The sequence below is a fragment of the Channa argus genome, chromosome 13, assembly GCF_033026475.1.
Source record: "Channa argus isolate prfri chromosome 13, Channa argus male v1.0, whole genome shotgun sequence".
Lineage (NCBI taxonomy): Eukaryota > Metazoa > Chordata > Actinopteri > Anabantiformes > Channidae > Channa > Channa argus.
This window is the reverse complement of record NC_090209.1, coordinates 279-9,201: the sequence shown is the minus strand read 5'-3', so window position 1 is coordinate 9,201 and position 8,923 is coordinate 279. Positions and strand designations below refer to the sequence as shown.

The 8,923-nt window shown below is 40.1% G+C and overlaps 1 pseudogene; it reads right to left on the bottom strand.

Moving 5' to 3' along the window:
- Positions 1-8,378: 8,378 nt before the first annotated feature.
- Positions 8,379-8,497, bottom strand: LOC137140341 (5S ribosomal RNA; annotated as a pseudogene).
- Positions 8,498-8,923: the final 426 nt, after the last annotated feature.

Sequence of the window (8,923 nt, the reverse complement as noted above, 5' to 3'; positions counted from 1 at the left end):
CTTATTTCCTCTTTCAGCTTTCCCCTCTCCTCTGAATTAAATTACACTCTCAAAAGATAATTTTCTTCCTATCCAGTGCAATTAACTCATCCACCTTGTTCTCCAGAGACCTCACATTGCCCATAATCAGAGATGGGTGATGCGGCTTGAATCTCCTCACCTCTGCTGTTTTTCTCCTTATTTTGTTGGAATGTTTAAAGTCACAATGAAATTAAAATCCACAGTGCTGGTCTGCTGTAGTCCGATCAGCTGTTCCCAATTATGAACAAATGAGCCGTCTCCAGCTCCATACAGCCGATGCACACTGGTCACAGCTTGAAGCAGAAGAGGTTCCACAATGATAAAAACAAAAATAAAAACTTCCAACCACATGATCAATTAAGATAAGCTTTACATAACAGGTGGGTCGCTTGCGTCTGTGCAACAATCCTTGTCAATCCCAATGATCCTTGTCAGTTCCTATTGTATTTCCTTCTTTTACCATTTAGGATTTTCATAGGGTACTCAAAGTCAATTTTAACAAGAGCGTAAAGTTTGTTTGTATGAGAAAAAATTGTTGGTGGCTGTGGTGCAGCAGGTAGAGGGATCGTCCACCAATCCCACGGTTGTTGGTTCGATCCCTGGCTCCTCCAATCATGTGTCCTAGTGAAAGACACTGAAACCCAAATTAGTTGTTAGGTCTCCCAGTGAGTGTTGGCCAGCTGCATAGCAGCTCCCCCATTAATGTGTAGAAAAGTGCTATATAAGACCATTTGCTATTTGGGGCACTGCAGTTTTTTTTTGCTGGTGGTGCCAGACATTTGTTTGGGTGTGTTACTGCAAAAACTGTAGGGCAAGATGCAAAAGGCAACTTACAAGGGATTGGTTATTAGCAAAATTGAGAAAACATGGAGCAGAACAGAACTGCTGGGCCAGCTAGAAGTGTGAACACAGTGAAAAAGTGTTACCTAGATTTTTAAATTTCTCACAGGGTTGGCATAGCAGATTGTAGTTGAGGGAAAATGACATGAGCATTTGGAATTTGTGTGAAAGGTTAACTGTTTTGGAATATATTTTCTTTTTTTACCCTAGTTTTTGCAGGGAGAATGTCAGCCACTGAGCCACTGCACCTAAATCAAGGTTTAAAGACTGGAGAGCATCACAAAGGCCTGCCTTACCAAAAAGCTCAGTCAGTGTGACTAAAAGTCCTTTGAAAATCAATTTGAGCTAGAGCCCCATGCACTTCAATAGACCTATCACGGTTCTTTTCTCTATGTATTTCTTTAAGCACACAGATTATGGTGGCAAACTATTATGGAAAGTCTGCCTGCAATTGCAGTCTGAAAAACCATGTGGTGGCAAGCCCACTTTGTATTGTTGAGTTCTATTGGTGCTTAATCGTACATTTCTTTTTCCTTCTTCAACCACATTGTATGTACATAAAATCCAGACATAAACACATATAGTTTCTGCACAAGAGAAATCAGTCAACCTAGAATCAGGTTGGTGCAATGAGCATTGCAATAGACATAAAATGCATGTTATGACACATGGGATTGATTTCATTACAGTCATTTGTTTAATAAAATTCTGTTTATATTCTTGTCCATTGTCTAGGATAAAAAAAAAAACTCAAGGAAAACTGTAAATGTCTTCATATTTGGCACAGATCAAATCAGTTCAGCATGGAATGTAACCGCAAGGGGCACGAGCCAGTATCTTCTTGTGCGAGTCCCAAGTCTGGATAAATGCAGAGGGTTGTGTCAGGAAGGCCATCCGACGTAAAACACATGCCAAATTAAAAATGCCAATCATGACTTTCACACCGAAAATGACTCTACCGGATGAGTCCGGGCCTGGGTTAACAACGACGCCACCAGTGCTGTTGACCTACAGGGTACCGGTGGAAACTGGACTACTGTTGGTTGAAGAAGGAGAGGAGTGTTGATAGACAGAGAGAGAAGAGGAAAGCTAAGAATATCGGACTGACAGTAGGGACTTTGGATGTTGGTACTATGACAGGGAAGGCTAGAGAGTTGATTGACATGATGCAGAGAATGAAGGTGGTTATACTGTGTGTCCAGGAGACCAGGTGGAAAGGTAGCAAGGCTAAAAGCTTAGGAGCAGGGTTCAAGTTGTTTTACCATGGGTCAGATAGGAAGAGAAATTGTAGAGAAAGTAGGAGTTATCCTGAAAGAGGATGGAAATGGCTGTAGTGAACACTTTCTTCCAGAAGAGGCAGGAACATAGGGTGACATATAACAGCGGAGGTAGAAGCACTCATGTGACTGGACCACTACAGCTAATGTGATCAGGGAGACAGGTGACTTGGTGTGTCATCTGGAAAGAGGAAAATGGACAAGGAGGAAGTTCTGGAGTGTATACAGAGGAAGAGGTTAGCTAAGAAGAAGTGGGACACTGAGAGGACTGAAGAGAGTAGACAGGAGTACAGAGAGATGCAGCGTAAGGTGAAGGTAGAGGTGGCAAAGGCCAAACAAAGAGCATATGAGTACTTGTATGTTAGGTTGGACACTAAAGAGGGAGAGGTGGATTTGTACAGGTTGGCCAGACAAAGAGATAGAGATGAGAAGGATGTGCAGCAGGTTAGTGTGATTAAAAATAAGGATGGAAATGTATTGACAGGTGCCAGGAGTGTGATGGGAAGATGGAAGGAGAACTTTGAAGAGTTGATGAATGAGGAAAATGAAAGGGAACGAAGAGTAGAAGAGGTGACTGGTGTGGAGCAGGAAATAGCAAAGATTAGTAAGAGTGAAGAGAGGAGGATGATGAAGAGGATGAAGAGTGGAAAGGCAGTTGGTCCTGATGACAAACCTGTGGAGGTATGGAAGTGTCTAGGAGAGGTGGCAGTAGAGTTTCTGACTAGTTTGTTTAACAAGATCTTGGAGAGTGAGAGGATGCTGAGGACTGGAGGAGAAGTGTACTGGTGCCTATTTTTAAGAACAAGGGAGATGTTCAGAGCTGTGGCAAATACTGAGGAATAAAGCTGATGAGCCAAACAATGAAGTTGTAGGAAAGAGTAGTGGAAGCTCGGCTAAGGGCAGAGGTGAACATTTGTGAGCAGCAATAGAAAAAATACAAGAGATGGAGTATTTGCTTTGATGAATGGATGTAGTGAGAAGGGGGATAAAGTTAGTTGGTGTGAGAGAAAAGGATGCAGAGGACAGGGTTAAATGGAGGCATATGACTGCTGTGGCGACCACTGAAAGGGAACAGCCTAAAGGAAAAAAATGAAAAAAAAAAAAAAAATATATATATATATATATATATATATATATATATATATATTTACTGTGATGAACTATGGCTAAATAAAAGCTGTTGCAATGATATTTCCAAGCGGCTCTGGGCCAAATATGAAGGCAAACGCACTTTTCCTTCAGTATTTTGCTGCAATTGTCAGAAACAAGTATATCAGCTCATTCTGTCTGAAAATGCTTCTAAGCGCATAAAAACTTACACTCTTGAATTGTGGCTCTGCAAAATACTAAAAAGGAAAGTGGGTTTGCCTTCATATTTGAGCCAGAACAACTCAGTTCAGCAAGGAAATATCATTGCAACAGCTTTTATTTAGCCAGAGATCAAGAGTGTAAGTTTTTATGCGCTTAAAAGCATTTTCAGGCCAAATGAGCGTATTTCTGCCAATTGCAGCAAAATACTGAAGGGAAAGTGGGTTTGCCTTCATATTTGAGCCAGAACAACTCAGTTCAGCAAGGAAATATCATTGCAACAGCTTTTATTTAGCCAGAGATCAAGAGTGTAAGTTTTTATGCGCTTAAAAGCATTTTCAGGCCAAATGAGCGTATTTCTGCCAATTGCAGCAAAATACTGAAGGGAAAGTGGGTTTGCCTTCATATTTGAGCCAGAACAACTCAGTTCAGCATGGAAATATCATTGCAACAGCTTTTATTTAGCCAGAAATCAAGAGTGTACGTTTTTATGCGCTTAAAAGCATTTTCAGGCCAAATGAGCGTATTTCTGCCAATTGCAGCAAAATACTGAAGGGAAAGTGGGTTTGCCTTCATATTTGACCCAGAACAACTCAGTTCAGCATAGAAATATCATTGCAACAGCTTTTATTTAGCCAGAAATCAAGAGTGTAAGTTTTTATGCGCTTAAAAGCATTTTCAGGCCGAATGAGCAAATATGCTTGTTTCTGCCAATTGCAGCAATATACTGAAAGGAAAGTGGGTTTGCCTTCATATTTGACCCAGAACAACTCAGTTCAGCATAGAAATATCATTGCAACAGCTTTTATTTAGCCAGAAATCAAGAGTGTAAGTTTTTATGCGCTTAAAAGCATTTTCAGGCCGAATGAGCTTGTTTCTGCCAATTGGAGCAAAATACTGAAAGGAAAGTGGGTTTGCCTTCATATTTGACCCAGAGCAACTCAGTTCAGCATGGAAATATCATTGCAACAGCTTTTATTTAGCAAGAAATCAAGAGTGTAAGTTTTTATGCGCTTAAAAGCATTTTTAAGCCAAATGAGCTCATTTCTGCCAATTGAAGCAAAATCCTGAAAAGAAAGTGGGTTTGCCTTCATATTTGACCCAGAACAACTCAGTTCAGCATGGAAATATCATTGCAACAGCTTTTTTTTTGCCAGAAATCAAAAGTGTAAGTTTTTATGCGCTTAAAAGTATTTTCAGGCTAAATGAGCTGATTTCTGCCAATTGAAGAAAAATCCTGAAAAGAAAGTGGGTTTGCCTTCATTTTTGACCCAGAACAACTCAGTTCAGCATGGAAATATCATTGCAAAAGCTTTTATTCAGCCAGAAATCAAGAGTGTAAGTTTTTATTCGCTTAAAAGAATTTTCAGGCCGAATGAGCAAATATGCTTGTTTCTGCCAATTGAAGCAAAATCCTGAAAAGAAAGTGGGTTTGCCTTCATATTTGAGCCAGAACAACTCAGTTCAGCATGGAAATATCATTGCAACAGATTTTATTTAGCCAAAAATCAAGAGTGTAAGTTTTTATGCTCCTAAAAGCATTTTCAGGCCAAATGAGCTGATTTCTGCCAATTGAAGCAAAATACTTAAAAAGAAAGTGGGTTTGCCCTCATGTTTGACCCAGAACAACTCAGTTCAGCATGGAAATATCATTGCAACAGCTTTTTTTTTGCCAGAAATCAAAAGTGTACGTTTTTATGCGCTTAAAAGCACTTTCAGTCCAAATGAGCTGATTTCTGCCAATTGTAGCAAAATCCTGAAAAGAAAGTGGGTTTGCCCTCATTTTTGACCCAGAACAACTCAGTGCAGCATGGAAATATCATTACAACAGCTTTTATTTAGCCAGAAATCAAGAGTGTAAGTGTTTATGCGCTTAAAAGCATTTTCAGGCCGAATGAGCAAATATGCTTGTTTCTGCCAATTGAAGCAAAATCCTGAAAAGAAAGTGGGTTTGCCTTCATTTTTGACCCAGAACAACTCAGTTCAGCATGGAAATATCATTGCAACAGCTTTTATTTAGCCAGAAATCAAGAGTGTAAGTGTTTATGCGCTTAAAAGCATTTTTAGGCCAAATGACCTCATTTCTGCCAATTGCAGCAAAATACTGAAAGGAAAGTGGGTTTGCCTTCATATTTGACACAGAACAACTCAGTTCAGCATGGAAATATCATTGCAGCAGCTTTTATTTAGCCAGAAATCAAGAGTGTAAGTGTTTATGCGCTTAAAAGCATTTTTAGGCCGAATGAGCAAATATGCTTGTTTCTGCAAATTGCAGCAAAATACTGAAAAGAAAGTGGGTTTGCCTTCATATTTGACCCAGAAAAACTCAGTTCAGCATGGAAATATCATTGCAACAGCTTTTATTTAGCCAGAAATCAAGAGTGTAAGTGTTTATGCGTTTAAAAATTTTTTTAGGCAAAATGAGCTGATTTCTGCCAATTGCAGCAAAATACTGAAAGGAAAGTGGGTTTGCCTTCATATTTGACCCAGAACAACTCAGTTCAGCATGGAAATATCATTGCAACAGCTTTTATTTAGCCAGAAATCAAGAGTGTAAGTGTTTATGCGCTTAAAAGCATTTTTAGGCCAAATGACCTCATTTCTGCCAATTGCAGCAAAATACTGAAAGGAAAGTGGGTTTGCCTTCATATTTGACACAGAACAACTCAGTTCAGCATGGAAATATCATTGCAACAGCTTTTATTTAGCCAGAAATCAAGAGTGTAAGTGTTTATGCGCTTAAAAGCATTTTTAGGCCGAATGAGCAAATATGCTTGTTTCTGCAAATTGCAGCAAAATACTGAAAAGAAAGTGGGTTTGCCTTCATATTTGACCCAGAAAAACTCAGTTCAGCATGGAAATATCATTGCAACAGCTTTTATTTAGCCAGAAATCAAGAGTGTAAGTGTTTATGCGTTTAAAAATTTTTTTAGGCAAAATGAGCTGATTTCTGCCAATTGCAGCAAAATACTGAAAGGAAAGTGGGTTTGCCTTCATATTTGACCCAGAACAACTCAGTTCAGCATGGAAATATCATTGCAACAGCTTTTATTTAGCCAGAAATCAAGAGTGTAAGTTTTTATGCAGTTAAAACCATTTTCAGGGCGAATGAGCATATATGCTTATTTCTGCCAATTGCAGCAAAATACTGAAAGGAAAGTGGGTTTGCCTTCATTTTTGACCCAGAACAACTCAGTTCAGCATGGAAATATCATTGCAACAGCTTTTATTTAGCCAGAAATCAAGAGTGTAAGTGTTTATGCGCTTAAAAGCATTTTTAGGCCGAATGAGCAAATATGCTTGTTTCTGCCAATTGTAGCAAAATACTGAAGGGAAAGTGGGTTTGCCTTCATATTGGACCCAGAACAATTCAGTTCAGCATGGAAATATCATTGCAACAGCTTTTATTTAGCCAAATATCAAGGGTGTAAGTTCTTATGCACTTAAAACCATTTTCAGGGCGAATGAGCATATATGCTTGTTTCTGCCAATTGCAGCAAAATACTGAAGGGAAAGTGGGTTTGCCTTCATATTTGACCCAGAACAACTCAGTTCAGCATGGAAATATCATTGCAACAGCTTTTATTTAGCCAGAAATCAAGAGTGTAAGTTTTTATGCGCTTAAAAGCATTTTCAGGCCGAATAAGGTTGTTTCTGCCAATTGCAGCAAAATACTGAAGGGAAAGTGGGTTTGCCTTCATATTTGACCCAGAACAACTCAGTTCAGCATGGAAAAATCATTGCAACAGCTTTTATTTTCGCCAGAAATCAAGAGTGTAAGTTTTTATGCACTTGAAAGCATTTTCAGGCCGAATGAGCAAATATGCTTGTTTCTGCCAATTGCAGCATAATACTGAAAGGAAAGTGGGTTTGCCTTCATGTTTGACCCAGAACAACTCAGTTCAGCATGGAAATATCATTGCAACAGCTTTTTTTTTTGCCAGAAATCAAAAGTGTAAGTTTTTATGCGCTTAAAAGCATTTTCATACCGAATGAGCTGATTTTGGCCAATTGCAGTTAAATACTGAAGAGAAAGTGGGTTTGCCTTCATATTTGACCAGAACAACTCAGTTCAGCATGGAAATATTATTGCAACATCTTTTATTTAGCCAGAAATCAAGAGTGTAAGTTTTTATGCGCTTAAAAGCAGAGGTGAAGAAGGTGCAGGACTTTAAGTACTTAGGGTCAACGGTTCAGAGCAACGGTGAGTGTGGAAAAGAGGTGAAGAGGCGAGTGCAGGCAGGTTGGAACGGGTGGAGAAAAGTGTCAGGTGTGTTGTGTGATAAAAGAGTATCAGCGAGAATGAAAGGAAAGGTGTTCAAGACGGTGGTGAGACCAGCAATGTTGTTCGGCTTAGAGACTGTGGCACTGAAGAAAAGACAGGAGGCAGAGCTGGAGGTAGCAGAGCTTAAGATGTTGAGGTTCTCTTTGGGAGTGATGAGGATGGACAGGATCAGGAATGAGTACATCAGAGGGACAGCTCATGTTAGATGTTTTGGAGATAAAGTCAGAGAGGCCAGATTGAGGTGGTTTGGACATGTTCAGAGGAGAAACTGTGAATATATCGGTAGAAGGATGCTGAGGTTGGAGCTGCCAGGCAGGAGGTCTAGAGGAAGATCAAAGAGGAGATTTATGAACGTAGTGAGGGAGGACATGAAGTTAGTTAGTGTGAGTGAAGAGGATGCAGAGGATAGAGTTAGATGGAGGCACATGATTCGTTGTGGCGACCCCGGAAAGGGAGCAGCCGAAAGGAAAAGAAGAAGATGGCCAGGACCGTAACAAGGTCTACTAGTAATGAAGCACGATGTTTGACAAACCAAAAAATGAGCAAAACAGCAATGAAAGACCAAACATTGACGAAAATATAGAACAATTTCTATGAATAAATAGGCAGTAACACCAGCTTGTGCTGCCCGTAAACCCAAGCAAAAAAGCTTACAGCACCTGGTATTCCCAGGCGGTCTTCCTACCAAGTACTAAGCAGGCCCGGCTCTATTTGGCTTCCGAGATCGGACGAGATCGGGCGCTTAGAGAGCGGTGTGGCCGTAAGCTGCATTTAACATCATCAACAGCTCTCAAAAACGCCGGAGAAGCAGAATGCATGACACTCACTAAGAAGAAGATAAATGTGGCAAAGTACTAAAACGGTACTGGTCTAGTAGTAAAGAAGCACGATGGTTGACAAACCAATAAAGTAGCAAAACAGCAATGAAAGAACAAAATTTGATGAAAATATAGAACAATTTCTATGAATAAATAGGCAGTAACACCAGCTTGTGCTGCCCGTAAACCCAAGCAAAAAAGCTTACAGCATCTGGTATTCCCAGGCGGTCTTCCTACCAAGTACTAACCAGGCCCGGCTCTATTTGGCTGCCGAGATCGGGCGCTTAGAGAGCGGCGTGGCCGTAAGCTGCATTTGACATCATCAACAGCTCTTAAAAACGCTGGAGAAGCAGAATGCATGACACTTGCTAAGA